Here is a 27,232-nt window from a genome sequence, read left to right on the forward strand (position 1 = left end):
AAAAACAGGTTAGACATAATATCACACACACACACACACACACACACAACTCCAGTTATGCTAGAGAACTAAATGGGTTTTAGCAAAAATTTAGACACATTAGAGGCAAAACAGAAGAGGCATCTCATAACTTTGGGATCTTATCATCTTGGAGAAGTTCTTTTAATACAAGATACAACACATAGAGGAAATAAATTGACTGATTTGATTTTGTGAAAGTGAAAAAATCTGTATGACATGACATCATAGTAGCCTTCAGGTTCATTCACATATATCTTAGTTCTCTTCCTTCTGGGCAAATTGAATGGGTACACTTCCTTATCCTCTTGAATTTAAGTGAGGCCACATGTTTTGCTCTAGACAAATGAAATGTGAACTGAATGATATAGGTTGGCTCTGGGCAAAAACATTGAGAGCTAGTACATTTCTTACCATGTTTCTCTTTTCCCCTTGTCAGGATGATAAGTAGATAGTGAAGGTCACCAGCTTGTGTCCTTAAGTGAGGATGACATGAGCCCTTGTTAATCTGGGAAATGGACATGAGTTATAAGTCAGGAAATAAACATTTGTGTTTTTATAAGCCCCTAAGGTTCCGGGAGTTATTTGTTCATGCAACATTACTGAACTCATCAAGACTAATGTAGTCAACATAACAAAGTTAAAACATAAGAAATTATGATTTCTGCTTCCCATGCAAATAAGTAAACTCCCACAGAAAACAACTATAAACTCTAGACAAAAATACAAAACAAATCAATTCTCTGTATGTGTAGAGTGGAAAAAAAGGCAGGTAGACTCTGGAGGGGAGTTGACACCTGAACAAAGGGATTGGCATGGCTCACATTACCCATCTTGAGATCACACTGTAGTCAGTACTACACAGGGTAGCTAAAACTCCAATGGGAAACACAGTCTTTCTGGCCAGAAGAACCAGAATATAGAGTCTGGGATGACCATAACTATTAGAAAGTGGCAGGGTAATTTTAGAAATGATAAAGCCAGACAGAGAGAAACACAGATTTTTTGTATAAATCCTACCCAAATCACTGGCTGACCCTTGTAACACACTATACAAGCAGCCAGTGAATTTGAAGATAGATAAATACAAGTTTTGCATATGAAGAGCAAAGGGGAAAAAAAGATTTAAAAAACCCCAACCAGAGTCTCAGGGTCCTGTGGGATAATAGCAAAAATTTTAACATACTGGTAATTAGTGTCCCAGAAGGAAAGGAGGTAGAGAGTGGGGCATAAAAACTTCTTGAAGATATCATGGCCCCAACTTCCCAAAGTTAGTGAAAGAAACATATTTACCTATTCAAAATGCTGAGGCACATCATAATAAACTAGTTGAAAATCCCAGATGCAATATCTTGAAAGCAGAGAGAAACAACATACAATATACAACAAGGGAACCACATTTCGAAAAAAAGCCAACCTACCTTCAAAAACGATAAAAGCTGAAGGACAGTGGGACATTATCTTTCATGTACTGAAAGGAATAGAAGTTATCAATCCAGAATTCCATATCCAATGAAACTATACTTCTGGAACAGAGGTAACATAACTTCACTTTCAGATAAAAATGGGGAATATTTATTGTCAGCAGACTACCCTATAGTACAAGAAATGCTATAGGAAGTTCTCCAGGATAAAACAAAATAATGGAAAACTTGCATCCTCAGGTGAGGATGAAGACATCACAACTATCCAGGCAAATATAGAAACCCATTTTTCCTGTTAATTTCTTAGAAACATATGTATCTAATAAAAATAAAAGCATTGTGGGGTTTATAATGCATGTAGATACTATTCAGATGACAACGTGAATGGGAAAGGGTTTGTAAATTGGCCTGTACAATTGCAAGGTTTCCATGTCTTACAAGAAACAGTATAATAATAACTCTAGGTAGACCAAAAAGAGGATGGATTGATTTCTAGGCCATGTATGTGGATGGGAATTATGATTCCTAAAGGGAAGGGTAAAGTATGTGTGTAGAATGGAACCTTGTAGATCTTACTGACTCACATGCTAGGCAGGTGGAAATAATCACATTTTCTATTTTTTCCACATCAAGCAATCTCTTGGCAAAAAGCAAGTGACTTTCAAACTACATGTTCAAGGATAGTTTAGGAGACATAGCATAGTTTCTTTCAACTGTCCATTTTCATTCCTTAAGTCACAGTAGATAGCAAGTCCAGAAAAAAAAAAAAAGAAAAAGAGAATGATATTTAACTATTTTTCTTCTGTTATACTACAGACCTACAGGGGCTTTTGAGAAACCAGTTTGAGTGGGAAAGATATAATAATTCTTGCCAACAAGGTTGTTTGGTGCTCTATTGTGGTTCTTGAACCAGGCTCAGGAAGCTGACCAGGTGTTGGAAGAGAAGCCAAGAATGTATGATGGGATGTGTTAATGGGCAGCTCAGCTGTCCTTGGAAAGGTTCGTGGAGCTGGGCTAAAGGGTCCAGAGTACTGACCTTCCTCTATGGTAGGGCAGACTTTCTCTCTTTATGAGGTGTGGCAAGGGACAGAGATGGCAGGTCACACAGATAAAAGACAGCACATGGAGCAGAAAGAACACGAACTCTGAAATCTACAAGTCCTACATCTGAACTTGTCTACGTGATGTCCTGCTGTGTGACTTTGAGCCTGTCAGGCTGAGAAATAGTCCCTCTGAAATAATCGTGTCAAGTTCCTGGAACATCTGAATGTGACCTTATTTGGAAAAGGGTCCTTGCAGATGTAATTTAGTTAAGAATCTTGAGATAAGGAGGTCATCCTGGTTAATCCCAGGGAGCCCTAATTCTCTCAGAAGTATTATCAGAGATAGTAGAGGGGAATTTGAGGCACACAAACAAGAAGGTGATGTGACCATGGAGAAACTGGAGTAATGTGGCCTCAAGCCAAAGAATACCAGCAACCACCAGAAGCTGGAAGAGGCAAGGCATGGAATCTCTCCTCAAACCTCTGGAGAGAGCATGGCTCCACTAATACCTTGATTTTGGACTTCTGGTTTCTGAACTGTGACAGTATAAATTTCTGTTGTTTTAAGCACCAAATCTGTATTAATATGTTACAGCAGCCACAGGCAGGAAACTAATACAGCTATCTTTAGACTTCCCTGAATCTCAGCGCTCTTATCTGTAAAATAGGGTCATACCCATTAACACGAACACTAAGTGAGAAATGTATAAAAATAGAAAAAGGAGAAAGCAAAGAGTAATAGGGAACATGGTAGGATAAAAAGAATGACACTTCTTATTTGATGTTAACTAATTCATTTCTGATGATCCAACGACATTTCACCCAACAGTGGTTTCCAGGAGACAACTGTCCATTATTTTAAAAGACAAAAATGATGTAAACCCAACCTCCCAACTAATTTCCTGAAATGTAAGTAAAACAGTAAAATGCCCATGGTTGAGCAATAAACTATCAAATTAGGATTTAAAATACTTAAAAATTGTATTCTCGGGAAATACTTGCTTTGTATGCTTTGTATGTAGTAACTTTCTTTACTTGCTTTGCTTCCTTCTCCATCCATAATTGTCTTCAATATATTTTCAACTCTTTGAAGACTCTGACAGGAAGCCAAAAAGAAGAGCTAAATGTGAAAGGCAGGGAAATGTTTGCAGTTCAAGCACTCAGTGGCAGAGTGTGGCTCACACTGATGCTCTCATAGCCTTTTAGCATGGGCAATTTCTGCAATGCATATCCTTTATGTTGATAATCAGCATGCTTTTCAAAATATCACACATGGTTCTGACATTCTACTGAATGCATTTGGAAAGTTTCTTGATGATTTTCTGGTATGTCATTTTGTAGAAATTTTTCTATTGAATTTTGGTGTCAGAAATCTAAACTTTTGCTGCATGAACATTGGTAAAATTTATGTTATTAAATTTTGATTTTTAAAAACCAAGAGGCATTTTATCAGGAAAATGTTAAGGCAATATTCTACAAGAATGAATGACAACATATATATCAACAGTAAATCTCAAAAATACTATGTTGAGTTAAAATTTTATTTTATCTTTATTTTTTAAGATTTTATTTATTTATTCATGAGAGAGAGAGAGGCAGAGACACGTGCAGAGCGAGAAGCATGCTCCCTGTGGGGAGCCTGATCCCAGGACCCCGGGATCACACCCCAAACTGAAGGCAGGTGTTCAACCACTGAGCCACCCAGGTGCCCCTGAGTTAAACTTTTAAAAGGCAAGTTGCAGAAGAATCCAATATGATACCATTAAATAAAAACATAAAACATGCAAAACAAAATAATTTCCACCTAGTTGTCAGGTTATTAAATATAATGATACTACTACTTAGATCTGGAGATGGTCAATTCTTACATTGTGAAACTGTGCATAGGGACAGTCTCCCTAGGAAAAAGTAAACTTTTATATTTTTTGATCCAGTAATTTCGTTTCTAGAAATCTTTCAGGAGAAAATGACATGCAGGGAGAAATTAATTATTATAATTGTCAATTACAGCATTTATATAATAATTAAATACTCTATTAAATAATCTATCAGTAAATGGGGGAATTGTTAAATTGTGGTACATAAGGTAGCACTTGAAAATCTTTTTAAAAAGTGTATTTAATGGGGAAGTACTTACACTATAATGTTCAGTGAAAAAAGATACAAAATTACATTGCTATATGATCTGTATTTGATTTTTAAAAATCAACAAACAGAAGAAAGTGAGTGCACACACATAAATAAGACTGGGAAATATCAAAACATTATCAGTGTTTGTCTCTGAGTGATAGAATAATTATGATTTTAAAAATGACTTGCTGTAATTCTCAAATTGGGTGCAGTAAGTAGATATTACTCTCATAATTAACAGCTTCATTGGCCTCATTCTAAAATGAGTAGATATTAATGAGGATTGTGGTTGTTTTTCCCAACTGGGCAGAATCTTATCCTTTTGCCTGTTCCTATATTGCCAACTTCTGCAGATGCTTGAGAGGGAAGGATGGATTTCTATGTGAAAGTGCTTAAAGGGGCTATAGAAAGTAATATAAATCATAGGAGCATTATAGGGATTGAATGAGATAATGAATCAAGGGAGCCTTACACAATTCCTAGCACAAGTTAGGATCTAACCATTGTATTATCATTGGCTTATTACTGCTATATTACTATGTTACAGGTGAAAGTTTGCAAATTATTTCTTGTTTAGGACCAAATAATCAGTTTTCATGCTACCTACAAATGCAAAAGTCTTAAAGACAGAAAACAAGGTGGTATTTATTATGTCACTAGTATGTCTGAGACAGGAAGAGTTTGGGGAATGAGCAGAAAGAAACAAATGTTAATTCTTGTTCTTAAAAAGAAAGGTCTCTGGTCTCCATTACAGATAGTCATCATGCACATGCTGGGGCCACTCTTTGGGAAGAATCAGGGATGCTTGGAAACAATAAACCTTTTGCAATTTAGAATTATAATCTATTTACAGTACCTTCTGTTCCTAACTCTGGTCTTTATTATGGATAACTGATTCCATGTGTGTAACTTGGAGCAGGAAGGGCAAGATAGAGTATGGAGATTGTTAAACTCTAGATTTTGATAGTATTTTGGAGAACTCCTTACAGAAAAATCTGTCAGTTGATTGGCCAAAGTAGTAGAGCTAATACTTACTAATTTTGCTTTCCTTTGAATGGTGATATATAATATAGCTTGTTTCTGCAGTAAATATTTTTTTCTTTTTTTGCCCAATAGGTTGGCATCTATGATAATTTGACATTGATAGACATAAGCAGAAGTGTGTTCCAAAAGAGACAAAAGATTTAGTGAATGTGATTTTATATGCCAAAAACTGTACATTAGTAGCTTTTATAACAAGTGCCCTTGAAGGGAAATATGTTGAAATTGTGTCAGACATCGATCTTCTCCAGGCAACTAAAAGAAAAAGGAAAAACAAGCATAACAGTTTTTAAAAATCTGTTTGAATGGAATTAATGGGTTCTTGGTGGAAGATTTGTAATAGTGATATCTCCTCGTTTCTTCTTTTGCTTGGAAGCTATACATAAGGATTTATAGGGATGATCATGGTCAAACCTATTTGGTCTCCAAAGCATGCCCAGGAGAGGTTGTAAGTCTTTTCTTATCTTATCTGGCATGTATGTAATTGCAGGTAGCTGCCAGTTAAGGAGTTGGATAACTCATTTTGGTTATATTCTCTAGGTGACACAGTAGACATTTTTGCTTATCTTGAGTTCTCCACTTGTACCTGGTAGACTGTAAGCTCTATTATGAGACTACTTCTAACTTGTTCACTTTTATACTTTAGCCTGGTTGCACTAGGCAAAAACATATTGAACAAATAAATAAATAATGAATAACCTAGTGGTTGTTTTATAAATCCATCTATCATCCATCCATCTATCCACTCATCTTTCAAAGTTGCTTTCTTTATCAGAAACGTTAGCCTTTGCTTCTTTTCTTGGGAAGTGACCACCAAGGAATTGTCAAATACACATGGTAAAAATCACCTTGAGGTGAAATTATAATCTAATGGGTAGAAGGATTGATAAACTTGAGAACAATTATACTACATTCGTCATGTTGACACACAAACTATTAGAAACATCTCAGCAAACGAAAAAGGGAGCATCTACTGGATCTAATCTTTCTCTCCTGCTCCCCATTTTTAGCTGCTATTTACATTTGCTTCTCTTAAACGTATTTGATTCATGACAAGTTTAGAGCCACTTTTTCTTTCCTAAGTTGATCTTTGAAGAATGATGTACTTAGCTGTAGCCTATTTAGATCGTTGATCTGTATTTAAACCCCTAGAAAGGGATTGTGTTTTAACTTTAAGATAAAATCAATAAATAAAAAATTGATAAAGAAACAAACTAATCCTTAAACATTCCTAAATATATACTCTTTCCCACTTCTGAAAGAAACGCTGCTTAATCTTAACTTATTAGAAACTTCTTTCTGAGAGTTCAGTTAGCTTTGGGTTCACCTTTACTCAAACATGTAAAAGCTAAAATGGCACAAAGAGAATTTATTACAAACTTGATGCAGTTGGAAGCAAGTGTTATTACTAAATGCTGTTGATCTAGATAAGCTCCTTGATGATCTGAAGTTACATTCTATCACAGAGACAGAAGTAGTTTATTGTAAACTACTGCTTAGGCATAAGATACAACCAATACATAATTATCTCTTTGAAGATCTAGTTGTAGTGATACTGCTGGAAACTGGTGAGTTAGACCAATAGAAATTTCCTTGTAATCCCCAAACCTCCCTACAAAACTGTTCTCTTGCCCAGTTGATCTTCACAGCTTTTGAAAAGAAAATGTATGCAATAAATTGAGCTCCCCCTTTCTCTTTATCTGACCTCCTCTCTTCCTGAGACACAGTCATTAGCTGTCAGTTGGCTATCCAATAACATGGGAAGAGGAGTGAAAACAAGGAGACTGTGGCTCAGCTGGTTGAATGTCCAACTCTTGATTTTGGCTCAGGTTCATGGGATCAAGCCCTATGCAGAGCTCCACACTCAGCAGGAAGTCTGCTTGAAATTCTCTCTTTCTCTCTACTTCTGCCCCTCCCTCCACTCATGCTCTCTCTCTCTCAAATAAATAATCTTTTAAAAAAGCCAAGGAGATAGTAATTCATTTGATAAATATCATCCTTTGTTCATGTGCAGTATATAGTAGTGGGTGGTCAGAGAAATAGAATCATTTGTAAAGTTCAGGTGTTAGTGATGAGATGATGAGTGAAGAGAGATGTTATAGCACTTTAGTTTTCAAGAGCAGTGATTTTAGAAAATTAAGGACTTCTGGTGTCAGCCATAATGGGACATCTCGTATTATTCTTGACATCCTTTCATGAAGAACTATAGAATGAGATAAAATGTATGAGGCAACTGTTTAGAGAAATTGACTAATAGACTATGTAGGAGTTTGATCTTTGAGGGGAGATAAACCCTTGAGATAGGTCTTGCATTCACCTTGGTTTTATGCCCAGAGTGCTTTCTCTGGACCAGAAAGTAAGGAGATAGAGCCAAGCATTAGGTGGTGGGCTTAGTGAACAGAAGAGGCAGGGTTTGTAGTTTGAGGCTTTGGGGTGGCTAGAATTAGCAGAGCGGAGTACTGAAGAAAAAGGACATGCATGGGAGAAGGCATTTAGAAGTATATGTGGATGTTCCTTTGTAGGTCATTGTCTGAGGACTTGGTATGCTAAGTAGGGCAGGACTCCTTGAAGTCTAGTGGAGATTGGTCTAGTGGAGAATCAAAGATGCCGGACCTGGGAGATGTTGGAATTCTATTGTAGCCTGAGAGGAGAGACTTCATTGGGCACTTGGGATTTAATTGAGACCCCAGAAGAGTCAGCCTTAGGAGGGAAGGCCATGCTCTAGAGGAAGGCCATGTTTTAAGGCCAAGGAGAGAATCACAATACACCAGTCCTCACAATGAAAGGATAAAGAGGATCTCTTAGTAATATAATTGCCTGCCAGAACAAAACTCTTAAGACAGTACAATGTAGATACCCTAAATGTATCATTCAGTATCCAACATACATAAAACCCCCTGCTACATGAAGTAGCAGACTTATCAACAAGAAAAAAACAGTCCATAGAAGCAGACCCTGAATTAACCTAGACATTGAAATTAGAAGATACGATTTTAAAAGAGCTGTGATTCATAAGCTTAAGAAATGTAAAAGGCATAAAAATGGATGACATAAAATGAATGAAAAGATGGGAAATTTCAGATAAATAAATGTAAAATACTAAAAAAAAAAGAATGGATAATCTGTAACTGTTAAGGATAATTTCTGAAATGAAAAATTTACTTAATGACCTTTACAACAGATTAGAGACTATAGAGTCAGTAAACTTAAGACAGATCAAGAGAAATGATCCAATCTGAAGAACAGAGGCAAAAAGGGGTTGGGGGGAATCTTCAGAGACATATGGGACAAAACCATCAGTCTAATATTTGTATAACTGGAGTATTAGAAAAGAAGAGAGAATGTGTTAGAAAGAAGCATTTTAAGGAATAATGGTCCTGTAGTGCCTGGGTGGATCAGTCAATTAAGCATCTGCCTTTGGCTCAGGTCATGGTCCCAGGGTTGTGGGATGCATTCATTTTTTAACAGAAAGAAGGAAGGCAAGATAGAATAGGGGATACATAGCACAAGTATTAAGTGAAGAGCCATATGGTAAATTTCAAACCCAACTCTATCATTACATCAAATGTTAATGGACTTAACACCCCAATTAAACATCAGAGATTTTTAATATGAATAACAAAAATAAGACCTAACTATATGCTGATGATAATACAAGCACTTTAAATATGAAGACACAAAGAGTTGAAAGTAAAAAGAATGAAAAATATATGCCAGGCAAATATTAATTTTTAGAAAGTCATTGTGGCTTTATTAATCAAAGTAAACCTCAACACAAGGTTTACCAAAAATTAAAAAAAAATTCATAATGATGATACAGGCCTCAATTCATCAAGGACATAAAATAATATTAAATGTTTACATAACTAGCAACAGAACCTCAAAAATTGGGAAGCAAGGGCAGATTTTATTCTCCCAACATTATATTCTAAAAAAATTAAACATAGAAAAACTGAAAAAATTCATTTTTGTATATTCTTTTATTGGAGTTTGATTTGCCAACATATAGCATTATACCTAGTGCTCATCCCATCAAGTGCCCCCCTCAGTGCCCATCACCCAGTCACCCCATCTCCTCGCCCACCTCCCCTTCCACTACCCCTGTTCTTTTCCCAGAGTTAGGAGTATCTCATGTTTTGTCACCCTCTCTGATTTTTCCCACTCATTTTCTCTCCTTTCCCCTATGATCCCTTTCACTATTTTTTATATTCCCCATATGAGTGAAACCATATGATGATTGTACTTCTCCAATTGGCTTACTTCACTCTACATAATACCCTCCAGTTCCATCCACGTCGAAGCAAATGGTGGGTACTTATTGTTTCTAATGGCTGGGTAATATTCCATTGTATATATAGACCGTATTTTCTTTATCCATTCATCTTTTGATGGACACCAAGGCTCCTTCCACAGTTTGGCTATTGTGGACATCGCTGCTATGAACATTGGGATGCAGATGTCTTGGCTTTTCACTGCATCTGTATCTTTGGGGTAAATCCCCAACAGTGCAATTGCTGGGTCATAGGGCAGGTCTATTTTTAACTCTCTGAGGAACCTCCACACAGTTTCCCAGAGTGGCTGCACCAGTTCACATTCCCACCAACAGTGCAAGAGGGTTCCCCTTTCTCCATATCCTCTCCAACATTTTGGTTTCCTGCCTTGTTAATTTTCCCCATTCTCACTGGTGTGAGGTGGTATCTCATTGTGGTTTTAATTTGTATTTCCCCGATGGCAAGTGATGAGGAGCATTTTCTCATGTGCTTGTTGGCCATGTCTATGTCTTCCTCTGTGAGATTTCTGTTCATGTCTTTTGCCCATTTCATGATTGGATTGTTTGTTTCTTTGCTGTTCAGTTTAATAAGTTCTTTATAGATCTTGGATACTAGCCCTTTATCTGATATGTCATTTGCAAATATCTTCTCCCATTCTGTAGGTTGTCTTTTAGTTTTGTTGATGGTTTCTGTGCAGAGCTTTTTATCTTGATTAAGTCCCTATATTTCAGTTTTGCTTTTGTTTCCCTTGCCTTCATAGATGTATCTTGCAAGAAGTTGCTGTGGCCAAGTTCAAAAAGGGTGTTGCCTGTGTTCTCTAGGATTTCGATGGATTCTTGTCTCACACTTAGATCTTCCATCCATTTTGAGTTTATCTTTGTGTATGGTGCAAGAAAATGGTCTAGTTTCATTCTTCTGCATGTGGCTGTTCAATTTTCCCAGCACCATTTATTGAAGACTGTCCTTTTTCCTAGTGGATACTCTTTCCTGATTTGTTGAATATTAGTTAACCATAGAGTTGAGGGCCCATTTCTGGGTTCTCTATTCTGTTCCATTGATCTATATGTCTGTTTTTATGCCCATACCACACGGTCTTGATGATCACAGATTTGTAGTACAACTTGAAATCGACATTTTAATGCCCCCGACTCTGGTTTTCTTTTTGAATATTCCCCTGGCTATTTGGGGTGTTTTCTGATTCCACACAGATCTTAAGATTATTTGTTTCAACTCTCTGAAGAAAGTCCATGGTATTTTGATTGAGATTGCATTAAACGTGTAAATTGCCCTGGGTAGCATAGACATTTTTACAATATTCTTCCAATCCATGAGCATGGAATACTTTTCCATCTCTTTGTGTCTTCCTCAATTTCTTTCAGAAGTGTTCTGCAGTTTTTAGGGTATAGATCTTTTACTTCTTTGGTTAGGTTTATTCCTAGGTAATTTATGCTTTTGGGTGCAAATTGTACATGGGATTGAGCCTTTAATTTCTCTTTCTTCCATATCATTGTTAGTGTATAGAAATGCCAGTGATTTCTGGGCACTGATTTTGTATCCTGCCACACTGCCGAATTGCTGTATCAGTTCAAGCAATCTTGGGGTGGAGTCTTTTGGGTTTTCTATGTACAGTATCACGTCAGCTGCAAAGAGGGAGAGTTTGACTTCTTTACCAATTTGAATGCCTTTTATTTCTTTTTGTTGCCTGATTGCTGAGGCTAGGACTTCTAGTACTATGTTGAATAGCAGTGGTGAGAGTGGACATCCCTGTCTGGTTCCTGATCTTAGGGGAAAGGCTCCCAGTGCTTCCCCATTGAGAATGGTATTTGCTGTGGGCTTTTCGTAGATGACTTTTAAGATGTCGAGGAAAGTTCCCTCTATCCCTACACTCTGAAGAGTTTTGATCAGGAATGGATGCTGTATTTGTATTTTGTCAAATGCTTTCTCTGCATCTAATGAGAGGATCACATGGTTCTTGTTTTTTCTCTTGTTGATGTGATCTATCATGTTGATTGTTTTATGAGTGTTGAATCAGCCTTGTATCCTGGGGATAAGTCCCACTTGGTCCTGGTGAATAATCTTAATGTACTGTTGCATCCTATTGCTAGTATCTTGTTGAGAATTTTTGCATCTGTGTTCATCAGGGATATTGGTCTATAATCCTCCTTTTTGGTGGGGTCTTTGTCTGGTTTTGGAATTAGGGCGATGCTGGCCTCATAAAATGAATTTGGAAGTATTCCATCCCTTTCTATCCTTCAGAACAGCTTTAGTGGAATAGATATTATTTCTTCTTTAAACGTTTGATAGAATTCCCCTGGGAAGCCATCTGGCCTTGGACTTTTGTGTCTTGGGTGTTTTCTGATGACTGCTTCAATTTCCTCCCTGGTTATTGGCCTGTTCAGGTTTTCTGTTTCTTCCTGTTCTAGTTTTGGTAATTTGTAGTTTTCTAGAAATGCGCCCATTTCTTCTAGTTTGCCTAATTTATTGGCACATAGCTGCTCATAATACATTTTAAAATAGTTTGTATTTCCTTGATATTGGTTGTGATCTCTCCTCTTTCACTCATGATTTTATTAATTTGAGTCTTTTTTCTTTTTAATAAGGCTAGCTAATGGTTTATCTATCTTATTAATTCTTTCAAAGAACCATCTCCTGTTCCTTTTTAATCTGTTTTACAGTCCTTTGGTCTCTATTTCATTTAGTTCTGCTCGAATCTTTATTATCTCTCTTCTGCTGTTTGGTGTAGGTTTTATTTGCTGTTCTTTCTCCAGTTCCTTTAGGTGCAAGGTTAGCTTGTGTATTTGGGGTTTTTTTTTCCAATTTTTTGACAGATGCTTGTATTGTGATGTATTTCCCTCTTCGGACTGTTTTTGCTGTATCCCAAAGATTTTGAATGGTTATATCTTCATTTTAATTAGTTTCCATGAATCTTTTTAATTCTTCTCTAATTTCCTGGTCGACTCATTCATCTTTTAGTAGGATGCTGCTCTTTAACCTCCACATGTTTGAGTTTCTTCCAAATTTCTTCTAGTGATTGCGTTCTAGTTTCAAAATATTGTGGTCTGAAAATATGCAGGAGACAATCCCAGTCTTTGGTATCAGTTGAGACCTGATTTGTGACCCAGTATGTGGTCTATTCTGGAGAAAGTTCCATGTGCACTTGAGAAGAATGTGTATTCAGTTGCATTTGGATGGAAAGTTCTAATATATATGTGAAATCCGTCTGTTTCAGTGTATCATTTAAAGCCCTTGTTTTTTTGGTGATGTTGTGCTTAGAAGATCTGTCATTTGCAGAATGTGCCATGTTGAAGTCTCCTACTAGAGTATTATTATCTAAGTATGTCTTTACTTTGGTTATTAATTGATTGGTATACTTGGCAGCTCCCACATTAGGGGCATAAATATTCATGATTGTTAGTTCTTCTTGTTGGATAGACCCTTTAAGTACGATATAGTGTTCCTTTTCATCTCTTATTACAGTTTTTGGGATAATCTTTATCTGATATGAGGATTGCAACCCCAGCTTTCTTTTGAGGACCATTTAAATGGTAAATTGTTCTCCAACCTTTCATTTTCAGGCTGGAGGTGTGCTTAGGTCTAAAATGAGTCTCTTATAGACAGCAAATAGATGGGTCTTGCTTTTTTTACCAGTCTGAAACCATGAGTCTTTTGATGGGATCATTTAGCCCATTCACATTCAGAGTAACTATTGAAAGATATGAATTTAGTGTCATCATAATACCTATTCAGTCCCTGTTTTTGTGGATTATTTCTTTGGGCTTCCTTTTTCTTTTACAGAGTCCCCCTTAATAGTTCTTGCAGAGCTGGTTTGGTGGTCACATATTCTTTCAGTTTCTGCCTATCTTGGAAGCTCTTTATCTCTCCTTCTATTCTGAATGAGAGCCTTGCTGGATAAAGTATTCTTGGCTGCATGTTCTTCTCATTTAGTACCCTGAATATATCCTGCCAGCCCTTTCTGGCCTGCCAGGTCTCTGTGGAGAGGTCTACTGTTAATCTAATATTTCTCCCCATATAAGTTAAGAATCTCTTGTCTGTCACTGCTTTAAGGATTTTCTCTTTATCTTTGGAATTTACAAGTTTCACTATTAAATGTTGAGGTGTTAAACAGTTTTTATTGATTTGGGGGGTACTTCTGGATCTGAATGCCTGTTTCCCTCCCCAGATGAGGGAAGTTCTCAGCTATGATTTGTTCAAATATGCTTTCTGGTCGTCTGTCCCTCCCTTAATTTCCTGGAACCCCAATAATACATAGACTCTTTCTTCTGAGGCTATCATTTATCTCCCTTAACCGTTCCTCGTGGTCTTTTGTTTTTCTCTCTCTCTCTTTTTTTTTTTTATCTGTTATATCTCCCAAAATTAAATTCAGTACGTTGATGGGAATCTAGAAGTGGAAAATATATCTAAGACCTGTAATTGTAGAAATATGAATATCAAAAATGAAGAAACTTAAAAATGAAGAGGTGGTAAAATATGTAGTTAAAGTGTGAAAAGAAAAAAATTTGGAAATTTTTAGTCTGATATAAAAAGGAGTTGTACTGGAAAAAGGGAAAAATAGGAGGGGTGCCCTCTACTTCTATATACTGTAAATCCCTCGACTTCCCCTGGAGCTTCCCAGCTCTGTTTCGGTCAAGAACTTGCTCTTCCCCTGTCCTTCCAGCTGGTCTTCTAGGGGAGGGCGTGCTGTGATGATTCTCAGGTGTGTGCACCTGAGGGAGCTGCGCAGCCCCCTGCCAGGTGCACGGCTCAGTGGGAGCTGTTTATCCTGTGAGGCCCCTGTTCCCTAGCAGCCCGCCTCTCCCAGGAACAGGGTGACACCAGGAGGAACAATCACACTGGTGACAGGCAGGCCTCCAGTCCTGGAGTCAGCTCCCCCAGTAACTACCATAGTCTCCCAGTCTACTGGCCTGGATGCTCCGGGGGCGGGGGTCATTGGCCTGAACAGCCCGCAGGGCGCCCAGCGGCAGGAGCATCCTCCCTGTCCTGTGCCCTCCCGCCTCTTAAGTAGGGGGAATTTATGTCCCTGTTCTACTTAAGGGACATAAGCTCCCCGGGGGGACTGCAGGATCCTGGACTGTGTCCCCCAGTACCCTGGGATCCAGGGCCTGCGCTGCTGGGATCGCGCACCTGGAGCCGGGGCTCCCTAAGGCAGCAGGGCGCAGGCCCCTCCGCGCAGAGCCCCCACCTGAGCTGCTCCCCAGGCCCCGCCCGGCGCCCCAGCCCTTTACCGCGCTCGGCCCGCAGGGTGGGCGCGCTCCCCGGGGCGCACCTCCTCTACTGGGGACCCCGGGAGACTGGAGGCCCCGCTGCCGGTCCTGCGCTTCGGCCCGGCTTCCTGGCTGAGCGCCTTTCCTCGCGGGGGGGCCCCTTCCCCACTTGATTCTTTTTTATGTATTTATTTTTTTCCACCTTCCTATCTTGTTAGAAGTGAAAACCCTTCTCTCTGTAGCGTTCCAGCAGTTCTCTGCTTAAATCTCAGGTCGGATTCATAGGTGTTCAGGATGGTTTGAAGGTTACCTAGGGAAGTTGGTGGGGCCAGGTGAGGTGAGGCCCCTGCTCCTCCACCATCTTCGAAATGCCCCTAACTGAAGAACTTCTTACAGTGAGCTCCCTATATACCCACACTTGCAGGCCACCATTAACATCACATTTCTGTCTGTTCCTCCTTCTTTCTGTCCATCAGTTTGCCAAGTACAGTGGCTTTCAGACTGCTCTGCAAAGCTCTAGGGAGTGTGTGTGTGTGTGTGTGTGTGTGTGTGTGTGTTTTAGAGGACGGCAATGCTCTGAGAAGACTACTCCCCCTCTGACCTGGGAATTTATGCTTTTGTCTTTTATTCTAGTTTATATGTCGGGCTTGCATTTAGATTTTACCTGATGATATAGTTTTATGGCTAAAAGAATAATTTTGACAGAGTACTCCACCTCCCAATCTAGTTTAGCATAATCCAGAAATTAGTGTGTTTTTTTATAACTCTGAGTGGGTATACCCATTTTGGGTGGCTTTGGTGAGGACAAGGATCATCCTTTCTTGTGAATTCCCTTCAGGTCTAGACCCATAGCAAGAAGTCAGTATACCTTGTAGGATGAATGCAATTAAAAAAACTGTATGTTTTCTAAAGAATATTGTATTTTATAGACCCACTGTGGGAATATGACACAAGTTGGACAGTTCTCTGACAGTCACTATGTTAATTACCAACTAATGAGACTATTTTATTTTCAGAATTCCCTAAGACCATTTATTAAGTAGAACAGGGACATAAATTCCCCCTACTTAATCTACCTTTTATTGTACTGACATCCCCTAACTCAGAAATGTCAACACTGAAGCCTTGCTTGCTTTTAAATTAAACAGATAAAGTTTGAAGAGAATTTTGTAGTCTGAGAGGTGACATCTAATATGTTCTAAATACCAAGACTTACTTTTCTTCTGAGAACATTCCTAAAAGAGGGAAGCCCTGATTGCTCATTTCATGTTTTCTGAAGCTCTATTTCCACTGGTCACATTCTCCAGGAGGGCCCTGTATATGCAGTGTAACCAGTAATGGAAAATCTTCTACACAGAACGTGCTCAGAAGACTTGATGAACTTAAGAAATTTCCTTTATCCTTGGGGATACAGTGTATGATATCTGTGTCCCCACTCTGAATAAAAGACAAGAGGCACTAAGAAATAAAGAAGGAAGGTTGTCTTAAGACGCCAATGAAACACAATGAGATTTTCCGTGTTTAAGGAAAGTGCCTCATTCATTCCATTCCTGCTTCAAAAAGCCAAGCAGCATGTGTTGAGGCTGAGTTTTCTACTCTGGGAAGATTTATTTTTTACTTACCAAGAAGGCATTAGAGTGGGAAGAATTTTAGTCTCTTTCCCACTATACCCTAAAATTAATTTCAGCTTGATTAAAGCAATAAATATATAAAATCAAACATAGATAAACAGAGAAAAAAATGAGTATCCCAACTACAGTGAGAGAGGATCTTATACACTTAAGGGCAAAAAGAAAAGATCGTAAAAGAGTAGTATATTTGACCTCATTAAAATTAAAACTCATGTTTGTCAAAAAACAAAAACCAGGCAGCCCGGGTGGCTCAGTGGTTAGCACCGCCTTCAGCCCAGGGCATGGTCCTGGAGACCTGGGATCGAGCCTGAGTCGGGCTCCCTGCATGGAGCCTGCTTCTCCCTCTGCCTGTGTCTCTGCCTCTCTCTCTCTCTCTCTCTCTCTCTCTCTCTCTGTATGTGTGTGTGTGTCTTTCATGAATAAATTAAAAAAAACACACAAACAAACAAACAAACAAAACAAAACCAAAATAGAGAGAAGTATGTGCAGCACATATGAGGGACGAGTGCCTGGGGATCTTAAAAGGCTAAGAGCTCAAACCAATGGATAATAATGCATGATTCCAGTAGTTAAGTAGAAGGTCAGACATCAGGCCTATTGCATTTGAAAACCCTCATCATTTCCAATCCTTTCATGTTCAGTGGGAGAATTCAGTTGTCCAGGATCTCTGCTGGCTTGGTATCCCTTCACTCCTACTTCAGAGCTCCACCAGGGGGCTGACCTTACATTTCATTGCATTCCCTGCCCAGGGCACTCTGATCTCTAACATGCAATCTTTAGTGATGCTTCTATGAGCTCTAAAATCTTGGAGTTTCCTTGCAATATTGTTCTGTACCATTTGTTGTTAGGCATCAGTGTTTGATATTCATCTTTTATTGGAGATGTGGTGGTTTCAGTTTTAGAAAGAAAATGTGACATGTTCCCCTTTTTTACATTTAACCTTCTCTGGAAGATTGAATGCTTGAAGTGTGTGTGTGTGTGTGTGTGTGTGTGTGCGCTCCAGAGTATAGGCTAGAGGGGAATAATGGAAGTGGTGAGGGGGTGTGCCCTAGCATTAACATGTTTTCTGATCTGATCATTTCAGGAAGTTCATGACCAAGTAGGCATATGTTCTGAGCCATGTTTTAGTATATTACATTAAGCAGGATTCTCATTGTTACTCCTGTGTCCATTTACAGGAATGGGCACTTATGGGCCATGCTTACATTCTGCCAACGACCTCCCTCTTAGCGGATAGGTCTTGTTCTGTTGTATAGCCCTGAAGAAAATATGCATAAGTGTTTATTGATTCAGTATACATGCATTCATTAAGAGTTATTCAGTGAGAACTTACCATGTTCAGGATACCATAAAGTACAAAGAGAAATTCTCAAGGAATTTCAAATCTTAGTTTCTGTTAATATACTCATATAAACATAAGCTCAAAAAGGGTTAAGTACCATAAGAAACTTGAAAGGTAATATACAATTAAAAATATAGTAAATGGAGATCCATGGCCCAGCAAAAGTGGTATAGACCCAAATTTCCTTGCTCTATCACAAAGCACAATTATGAATTCCAAAAATGAAGCAAGAGACAACCAAATAAGAACTCTAAAAGGTGATAAGAAGAAGATGAGCTGGTTTGAGACCTTGGACTAAAAGAACAGCACAGAGCAGGGTGTCTAGAGCCCTCCCTCCCCAAAGAAGAAGCCACTCAGACCAGCTGTTTCCCAATGCCCATCTCAGTGACAGGAGGAAACCCAGGGAGGTTGATTCTTTCTTGGATTGAATGGGAGTTTCTCTTCCAACATCAGACAAGTTTTACACTACCAGCAAGGGATTGATGAGTGCCTTAGCAAAAATATATAATAAATATAATATAATATAATATAATATAATATAATATAATATAATTAACATAATGCCAGAGGAAATGCTCCCCTTCCCCATTGGGCCTGAGACTCATCTTTCCAACAAGAGATACTGAGGCTGGCAGGCAGAACAGCAGGAGAGACCCAGCTACATCAAATGGATTAATCCAGAAAGTCACTTTTTCTGCAGGCCTCACATGCCTCTCACCTGCCCAGAGACATTGCAGCAAGTTGGCAGACCCAGCAAAGGGGATGCAGCAATAAGTTGTCAATTCCAGAAAGCCTCTTGGTCCATTTATGCCTGAAATGCTCTTTTCTTGCTCAGAGACTCTAAGGCAGCTGGAGATACCAGTACAGGATTCTCACCACATTCCTCTCCCATCCAGAGACACCTAAGGCCCAGCCTGGGGAACCCTCTTCCACCTCCTAAGGCAGCGAGATGATGAAGGAACAGTGAGAGTCCTCATGACATTAAATAAATAAAGCAGACCAAAATAACATTTCAAAGAGTGTGAAAATTAGAATGCCATTGGAACTACAGCTCATAAAAGTAGCCGCATGATTAATTTTGCAGAGTTGACTGCCTGCTAAAATAAAAGATTCAATTAGAACCCAGAGTCATCTAGCATAATAGACAAAATATCCAGGATATAATTTTAAAATCATCCATCATACCAAGAACAAAGAATATCACAAATAGAATGAGAAAAGACTATCAACTGATACCAATACCAAGATGAATCAGATGTTAGAATCATCTGACAAGGATTTAAAAGCAGTTGTCATGTAAATAATTCACCATGATCTCAAATTCTTCTGATACAAATTAAAAAAAAATAGGAAGTCTTAGAAAATAAATAGAAGTAATAAGGCAGAGCTGAATGGAAATTATAGAAATGAAAATTATAATAGCAGAAATTAAAAAAATTGCTGGATATTCTTAATAGCAGAGAAGAGATGAGAGATGATAGAATTATTGAGTATGAGGAGAAAACAATAGAATTTACCCAATGTTAACTATGGAGAAGAAATAGAAAAAGTGAACAGTGCCTCAGGGACCTGTGAAAAATAACTCAAAATCCAACATCCATATTATTGGGGTCCAGTAGAACTGAGTGCTGGGTGTTTAAAGAAATAATGGCTAAAAACTTTTCCAAATTTGGTAAAATACACAATTGGATATAAATCTAAGAAGCTGACTAAAATCTAGAAGTGATAGAGCAAAAGAAATCCATGCTTTGGATTTCTTTTAAGCTTTCAAAACTGGAATCCAAAGAGGTAAAAATCTTGAAAGCAGCCAGAGAAAGAACACATTACCTATAGAGGAATACCAAATCAAATGACAGCTGATTGCTCATCTTATACAATGGAGACCAGAGGAAGGTGCCACAATATTTTTGAAGTACTGAAAGAACTGTCAACTCTGAATTCCATATCTGGCAAAGCTGTCCTTTAGGAATGAAGGAGAAATACAAACACTCTTGGATGAATGGAAACTAAAAGAAGTTGTTGTTAACAGACTGACTCCTAAAGATTGGCTAAAGGAAGTTCTTCAAACAGAAAGGAAAAGATACAAAATGAAATACTGGAGAATGATGAAGGAACAATGGAAACAGATTTTTAGATACATACAGCAAACTATTCTTTATGAGTGTTACAAATTGTATTTGTTGATTGAAACAAAAATTATAACATCATCTGATACTCAATGGTATTTTTTGAAAGATTTTATTTATTTATTCATGAGAGACAGAGAGAGAGAGAGAGAGAAAGAGAGAGAGAGAGAGAGAGAGAGAGGCAGAGATGCAGAGGGAGAAGCAGGCTCCATGCAGGGAGCCCAACATGGGACTTGATCCTGGATCTCCAGGATCAGGCGCTGGGCTGCAGGCGGCGCTAAACCACTGAGCCACCCACACTGCCCTACTCAATGGTATTTAAAAGTGGGAATGGTAAAGGGACTTATATGGAAGTGAGGTTTTCACATTTTACTGCAAGTCATAAAATATTGATAATAGTAGAGTGTAATAAGGTACATATTCAATTATAATATCTAGAGCAACCTCTATGAGAACTATACAAAGAAGTGTATCCAAAACCACTCTAAATAAAGATGGAATTCTGAAAAAATGTTCAATTAATTTATAGGAAGGCAAGAAAAGAATGAGAACCAGGGGAAAGAAATAGAAAAGTAATAAGAAGGTAGACTGAAATGTTAACATATCAATAGTGATCTTAAATGCAAATCATCTACATCACCTATCAAAAGATAGAGATTGATAGAATGGAGAAATAAACACAGTCTAACTATATGCTGCTTATGAGCAGCTCAGTTCAAAGGCAGAGATTCAGTAAGTTGAAAGATGAAAGGATAGAAAAAGATATACTGTGCAAATATTATTTTTTTAGAGAGCCAGAGTGGCTATATGAATATGTGATAAAAGTAGTCTTCAGAACAAAGAAAATATTTAAACCAGACACACTATGTAATGATAAAAGCATTGACCATCCTGGAGATTGTACATAACTCTAAATGTATGCACATTAAACAATAGAGCCTTGGGATGCCTGGCTGGCTCAGTAGTTGAGTGTCTGGGTTTGACTCAGGTCGTGATTCCTGGGGTCTTGAGATCAGTCCTGCATCAGGCTCTCTGTGGGGAGCCTGCTTTTTCTCCCTCTGCCTGTGTCTCTGCCTCTCTCTCTCTCTCTCTCTATCATAAATAAATACATTTTTTTTTTAAAAAAAGCCTTAAAATACATGAAGCAAACACTAATAGAGCTGAAGGAGAAATAGAGAAATTGACAATTATAGTTGGGGACTTCAATGCCATCTCTCAACAATAAATAGAACTACCATATAGAAAATCAGCAAGCATATAGAAGATCTGAACAGTATAGTCAGTAATGTCTAATTGACATACAACAATCTATCCCAACCATAGCAGAATACATATATATTTTTTAAGAACCCATTCAACATTCACTAAATTAGACATATCTTGGAACATACACACCTGCAAAGTTTAATAAAGTTTCAAAAATTGAAAGCATGCAGAATATGTTCTCTGGCTATAATAAAATCTAACTAGAAATCAATTACAAAAAAGACAACAGAAGAGGTGCCTAAGGTGGCTCAGTCAGTTAAGTGTCTGACTCTTGACTTCAGCTCAGGTTATGATCTCAGGGTGCTAGGATCAAGCCTTGTGTTGGCTCTCCATGCTCAGTGAGGAGTCTGTTTGAGGATTCTCTCACTCTCCTTCTGCCCTTCCCCCTGCTTGTGTTCTCTCTCTCAAATAAATAAATAAATCTTTAAAAAAAGACAACAGAAAAAAACCTTCAAATGTGAAAATTAAGCAACATACTCCTTTAATATCCATAGAGGAAGTCTTAAAGGAAATTTAAAAATGCATAGAACTCAATAAAAATGAAAACAAAATATATCAAAATATGTAGGCAGGAGCTAGAGCAGGACTGAGAAGGAAATTTATTCCACTGAATACTTATATTAGAAATAGCAAAAGGTCTCAATTTAATAAACTAAGTTCCTACCTCAAGCAAGTAGAAAAGGAAAGGAAAAAAAGGCAGACAGAAGGAAATAATAAAGATAAAGGCAGAAATCAATGAAATAGGAAAAAGATAAAGTGAATGAACCAAAAAGCATGTTATTCTAAAAAAATAATAAAATTAATAAATGACTGGCAAGGTTGACAGTTAAAATGATCAATATCAGGAAAGAAATAGGGAATATAAATACAGATCCAATAGTCATTAAAAGATAATAGGGTTATACTATGAATAACTTCATATTCATATTCAACTACTTAGAATTAATGAATCAGTTTTTAGAAAACCATAAACTACTTAAACTCAGGCAGGGTGAAATAGACAACTTGAATAGCCTATAATCCATTAAAGAAATTAAATTAGTACTCAAAAGTCTCCCCAAACAAACTCCAGGATCACATGCTTTCACTGGAGAAGTCTACTAAATGTTTAAAGAAGAAGTAGTATCATTTTTACAGTCTTTTCCAGAAAATAGAAAAGGCAAGACTTCCCAAATCATTTTATGAGGCTAGTAATATCCTGACACCAAAATAAGATAAGACCACAAAAAAGAAAAAAAAAAAAAATGAAGGGAGGAGTGAAGGAAGGAAAGAAGAAAAGATTATTACAATCCTATATCTCTTGTGAACTTTGACACAGAAATACTAAACAAAATATTAGCAAATCAAATCTAACAACGTGTAAAAAGAATCCTAGATGGTATTTATTCCAGCTATGGTTTACTACTTTAAAGTGAATTAGTGTAATCCACCATACCAACAAGCAAAATAAGTGAGTTTGGCAAGGGCATAGGATACACGCAAAAGTCAATTACATTATGTATGCATAGTATTTCTATATGCAGAAACCCAAATTTAAAATGTACTACCATTTACAAAAGTTCCAAAGAAAATGAAATACTTATATATACATTTAACAATACTTGTACAGAATTTATGTTATTAAAATTACAGAATGCTGGTGGAAGAAATCAAAGAAGACTTCAATAAATGAAGAGACTTAGAAGTCTCAACATAGTAAAGATGTCAGTTCTCCCAAAAATGATACATAGGGGAAAAAAATGATACATAGGTTTAATGCAATTCCTAACAAAATTCTAGCAAGCTTATTTCTTATTTCTAAATAGCAAGCTATTTCTAGTATATGTAGAGGAACAGGCCCTGTAATAGCCAAGACAATCATAGCATAGTATAAATAAGAGAAGAATTACTCTACCCAATATTAAAGTTAACTGTGGTACGGGCAAAGGATACAATGGAACAGAATAAAGGACCCACAAATAAACCCTCATACACATGCTCAAATGATTTTTGACAAAGATACAAAAGCCATTCAGTGAAGGAAGCCTAGCTTTTCAACAAATTGTGATGGAGCATTAAACATCCAATTAGCATTGACAAAAAAAATGAACATTGATCTAAACCACATATCTTACTCCAAAATTAACTCAAATGGTTATAGACTTAAATATAAAAATATTGAAATTTTAGAAATATTAACACAGGAAAAAATTCTTGGGATCTAAAGCTAGATATGGAGTTCTTAGACTTGACCCCAAAAGCACAAATCCGTAAAAGGAACAATTGGTAGATTGAACCTCATTAAAATTAAAACTTTTTCTTTGTGAAAACCCATGTGCAGAAAATGACAAGACAATCTACTTGCTGGAAGAAGAGATTTACAAACCACATGAATTTTACAAAGGACTAGTATCTAGAATATATAAAGAACTCCTAAAACTTAATGGTAAAAAAACTGAAAACAATCCATTTAGAAAATGAACATCACAAGACATGAACAGATATTTTACCAAAGAAGAAATACAGATGGCAAAAAGCACATTAAAAGATGCTCCACATCATTAGCCACCAGAGAATTGCAAATTGAAACTGTAATATCAGTACACATATATCAGAGTGGCTAAAATAAAAAATAATGACCACACTAGTTATTAGTGTGCAGAGAAATTGATCACTCATACATTGTTACTGACAATATAAAATGGCCCAGTCACTCTGGAAAAGAGTCTGGCAGTTTCTTATAAAACTAAACATGCAACTACCATATGACTGAGCAATTATACTCTTGAGCATTTATCTCAGAGAAATGAAAATTTATGTTCACATAAAAACTTGTACATAAATATTCATAGCAACTTTACTCACAACAGCCAAAATCTGGAAATAGCCCAGATGTTTTTAACAGATACATAGTTAGATAAACTGTGGTACCCATGGAATTCTACTCAGCAATCAAAAGGAATGAACAATTGGTACAATCAACAACTTAGGTGATTCTCCAGAGAATTATGTTGAATGAAAAAAGTCATCTCAGAAAATTACATTCTTTTGGATTCCATTTATAAAACACTTCTGAAATGACAAAATTTTTGAAATTGAGGATAGATCAGTGATTACCAGAACTTAGGGATGGGGGTGATAGGGGTGGTTGCAAGAGAAAGGTGGGTATGGTAATAAAATCACAACATGAATGATCTTTGTAGTGAGGAAAGTGATGACCCAACACAAATTATAAAATTGTATGGAAGTTAACACACACATACACGCATTGAAATGAGTGCAAGTGAACTGGGATTTTGGGGAACTCTGAATAAGATTACTATAATGTATCAGTGTCAGTATCCTAGTTGTGCTGTTATACTATGGTTTTGCAAAGTGATACCACTAGATGAGACTGGATATAATATACATGGGATTTCTCCGTATTATATCTTACACATGCATGTGGATATATAATTATCTCCATAGTAATTTCAATTAAAGTTACATATATTAAACACTTCCTAAAAATTTATATAGGAGTTATATATGTATAATATTTTGAGCCTCTACTATGTGCTATGTAATATCCTAATGATTTTATATTAATAAATCCATTTAATCCTCCAAATAACCTTATGAAGTGAGTAGCAATATTATCTCCATTTTCCAATAAGGAAAGCAAGACATAGTGAGATTAAGTGAACAGTCTAAAGTTGCAAGCCTAGTAAGTGGCAGAACTTTAATTAGAACCCAAAAATCTTTGGCTTCAGTATCTGCAGCCCTAACTAATAGACTATTCTCTCTCTTCACTTGGAACTGAGAACATTAGAAAGAACTTTCTGGAGAAAAATGGCATTTTAAGCTTCCTAAAAGGGAAGATTATGATCTGATATGTTTTAATTACATTAATTAATTTGTTAATTAATTACATTAATTACATTGTACATAGGAGAAACTTAATACATATTTGTTGAATCCATAAATGACTTACCTTCTTTAATCCACTAGATGATTCCTTCAGTCACTATTTGCCAGCAGCCTAGGGTTTGCGATATGAGAAAATGAGGGACCCAGAACAAGGAGCTCATTTTACATTATTGCATCATTGAACTTTCTCTCAACTGAAGTCACTGTTTCCCAAGGGGGGAGGGGATTTGTTGCATCCTGGTGGGACAATCCTTTTTTGTGTGGAGATAATACACTGCAGAACTTTAACCAACATTTAGAATGTTCCCTACATTCTGACGCCCAACCCCCCCACCCAATATTGGGACATTTCCTGATTCCTCCTAAGCATCCTGGTCAAAAACCAGTGCCGTTTGTCTCTTTCTGGGTATCCTAGAACTCATGAAACAGAACTTACAGGATTCCCATGACTTTAGAGGAACGTTCCATCTTATCCCTTGCCTTTTTTTTTTTTTTTTTAAGTCCCTTGCCTTGACTGCATGCATGTGATACAAAGAAATAGAACTTCCTTGCTTTTGCAGTGGCTCTAAGTTTGAGTTTGAAAGGATCTAAAGTGTTCATTTTGGGTGTTTTGTTCTGGCCATTCTTTTCTTGATGGACGTAAAGAAGTTTCCCCTTTCAGAGGAATGCTACTGAGCACATTCCACCATAAGGCATACCCCAAACCAATTTCTTTCAATCTCAAAAGAAAAGAAATATCTGAAATGGAAAAGTATTAATGAATTATCATTGTACATGTGAAAACTCTTCTGGAAGGGCAATTTTCTCTTGTTGACTCATGGTGAAACAGCAGCGTTAATTACGTTGCCTTGTTAAATCTGGAAGAATGTGGTGAACATTGGAAACCTTTCAGTTGTCTGTGGAAAGACATGGAAAGGATCAGAAACCATCTCCATCAGAGAAGTGCTAAGGCAGCTGTGTGCCTCCTGGGACATGGCATCTGGATGTGCAGAGAGAAAGTTGTGAGCTCAAGCCTATGGGACTTTTGGGGGAAAATTCACAGGGACGTGAGGGGTGGGGGAAGGTGGAATTTCCACTTCAGATTTTGAGAACTAGCCAACTTTCTCTCCTTTTTCTCCTTTCCCAGTGAATAGACGGGAAGGAGGTGACTTTGAACAGAGTTGCACCTGGATTCATTTAGATGCTTATGTCTATACATACACTTGTTGTCTTCATCTGTGGTGGCAGATGAGCTTCCTAGCCATTGAGAACAGAGAGAGCAGATCTTGCCCTGAGTAATACAGTTCTGTCAAAAGAGCCCAAGCGAAGTGTGAGGCTTGCATAGAAAAAAATAAAAACAAAAGCAACATGATGACTGGCACTAAAAAACAGAAACACAATGTTGCTTTCACAGAAATCTAGTTCCAGGATAGGAATTGTGGGTAAACGATGAGCCCAAAAATGTAGAATGCCATTCATGGTTAGAAAAAAAAAAAAAGAAAGAAAGAAAAAGAAAACACACACACACACACACAAAACAAAAAAACAAAAACAAAAACAAAAAACAAAACAAAACAAAACAAAAAAAACAAAGCAACTGGAATTCAGAGGCCCAACTTTTGTACCCCACTTGAATTTCAGATGAGATAAAACCAGCCTCTCTGCTAAGTTGCAGTGCAAAAGCTTAACATGGCTTCTTGAGAAAAGCAATTTATTTTAGATGATAGTACAGCAGGTATCATTTAAACTGCTAGGAATTGTAATTGAACTCAGGACCAACCTTCTCTATGAACAGAGGGTACGAAAATAAGTTTACCCAGGCTGTTCTAAATAACATGAAATGGCACGCCT

The 27,232-nt window shown here is 37.4% G+C and overlaps 1 protein-coding gene and 1 long non-coding RNA gene across 3 annotated transcripts in view; one reads left to right on the forward strand and one right to left on the reverse strand.

The window, feature by feature from the left end:
• Positions 1–27,232, forward strand: part of FHIT (fragile histidine triad diadenosine triphosphatase) — a 1,445,250-nt gene that overhangs the window by 483,490 nt on the left and 934,528 nt on the right. The window lies entirely within an intron of this gene.
• Positions 139–25,643, reverse strand: LOC102151883. Of its 2 annotated transcripts, XR_005374842.1 has the most exons (4): positions 25,467–25,643; positions 1,440–1,489; positions 433–526; positions 139–356 (listed from the first exon to the last, which is right to left on the reverse strand). It is a non-coding gene; the product is annotated as an uncharacterized LOC102151883 (long non-coding RNA). The 2 variants fall into 2 exon arrangements; XR_005374841.1 differs by lacking the exon at positions 1,440–1,489 and having other exon boundaries at positions 25,467–25,635.

This window comes from Canis lupus, chromosome 20 (assembly GCF_011100685.1).
Source record: "Canis lupus familiaris isolate Mischka breed German Shepherd chromosome 20, alternate assembly UU_Cfam_GSD_1.0, whole genome shotgun sequence".
Lineage (NCBI taxonomy): Eukaryota > Metazoa > Chordata > Mammalia > Carnivora > Canidae > Canis > Canis lupus.